The 1,787-nt window shown below is 40.3% G+C and overlaps 1 long non-coding RNA gene across 1 annotated transcript in view; it reads right to left on the bottom strand.

Annotated features, from left to right (window-relative positions):
• Positions 1-627: 627 nt before the first annotated feature.
• Positions 628-1,787, bottom strand: part of LOC111817332 — a 37,061-nt gene continuing 35,901 nt past the window's right edge. Inside the window, exon 3 of the long non-coding RNA XR_002821564.1 lies at positions 628-697. This is a non-coding gene — a long non-coding RNA (uncharacterized LOC111817332). The remainder of the gene's footprint in view (positions 698-1,787) is intronic.

Below are 1,787 nucleotides of genomic sequence, written 5' to 3'. Positions count from 1 at the left end.
TTTGTAAGTAGGATCACAAGTCTGCATCTTGTACAGCAATTAACCACTAAGAAGAATATATGCAGTGTATTATTTTTTGAAACTGTACTTTCGATTTGATTTGAAACTGTCTCATTGCTATATGTTTATCAATAAAACTTTGAAAAGAAAAAAGATAAATTTGATGACATAGATAAAAAAATAAAAAAATGTACTTGGTATAGGGTCTCACTATGCCGGTTGGACTCATAGTGATTCTCCTGTTTTCAGCCTCCCCAGTGTTGGGGTTACAGCTGTGCACCCCCCGCCCAGTCTCGCAGGCTGGTTCAGCATGCAGGGGGCAGGGCTGGTGCAGCATGTGGTGCTGGGGAATGAACCCTGGTCTCTACACTTGCTTAAGCAGTCACTTAATCCATTGAGCTATCTTGCTGGCCCAAGGAAGTTTTAATTTGGCCCATGGTTCACGTGATTCAGTCCACGGTCAGCTTGCTCCGAGACAGATCACGGCAGAAGCATGTGGTAGGGCAAAGTTGCTTAGTTCATGGCAGCTGGGAAGCAGAGCAGGGAACAAAGCCAGAAAGGAACTGGTGAGAGATCACATATAGTTTCATGCACCCATAATGCACTCAGACACACCCAGGGGCATGCTGTAGTAATCTGAGAGATATTTCTTAATCCAATGGAGTTGATGGATCAGGATTAACAGTCACACCATCATCTTGGGATTGGGATAAATTTTGCAGGGATGTAAACATTTCAAACAGTTGGTGATTTTTTCAAAAATTAGCAGTACAACTACCCTATGATCCATCCATTGCGCTTCTATGTATATACCAAGCAGAAATGTGTACATACATACACCAGAATCATGTATTAGAATGTTCACAGCAGCTATGTGAACTACATCCAAGAAAGAAAATGAAACAAAAGGAAGAAAGGAAGGAAAACACCTCTTTATATGTCCAAACTCATATAGGTGCAGACCACAGGGAGCTGAAAGGACATTTCTGGGTCAGTGAGCTGTTTAATTTCTTGGTCTCAGTGGTAATTATAGGCTCTATTCATTTTCTCAAACTCCACTGAGCTATACTCTTCAAATGTATATAATTTCCTGGATGAATGTGTTATATTTCAATAAGAAAACTTATGGAAAAATGTGTGGGATACCATTTAAAGGAACATACTGAGATCTATCATCTTACTGGGAAAGAATGCTTGAAAACATTAGCTAAGCATCCTCCTCCAGGAACTATATAAGGAACAGCAAAATGATTTCAAATAATATCAAAGACGTGAAAGTAAATGAGGGCCAGCCAAATAGCTCAGCGGATTAAAGCACCTGTAAGCCTGGAACAGGGGCTTGGGGTTCGATCCCTGGGTCTGCTGTGCCAGCCCCACCCCCAGGGCATGCTGAGATGGCAGTTGAGACTGGGCGTGGTGGTTCGCGCCTGTAATCCCAGCACTTGGGAGGCTGTAAACAGGAGAATCACTATGAGTCTGATCTAGCAGTGAGACCCTGATCACCCTATAGACTCTCCTAAAATAAAAAAAAAGTAAATAAGATTCTTCCTAAACACAAAAATAAGTCTGACAAGTGAAACCCACCCATGACTGAGAGAAAATTCATTTTAAAGGCAGTTCATTAATCTCACAACTCACCTTAATATTAAAACAAAGAGACTCAACAATTAGAACAAAAACATAGTTAAGCTATTTAGAGGAGATGTTTTAAGTATAGAAAAAAATGTGACTATTCTAATTAAAGGTGGCAGATTGGCCATGAACACTTAACTCATGTTTTTTTTTTT

The sequence above is a fragment of the Octodon degus genome, unplaced genomic scaffold, assembly GCF_000260255.1.
Source record: "Octodon degus isolate 3935 unplaced genomic scaffold, OctDeg1.0 scaffold00055, whole genome shotgun sequence".
In the NCBI taxonomy this organism is placed as follows: Eukaryota; Metazoa; Chordata; class Mammalia; order Rodentia; family Octodontidae; genus Octodon; species Octodon degus.
Note: the sequence above shows the minus strand (reverse complement) of the source record. Positions and strands in the feature narration are given on the sequence as shown.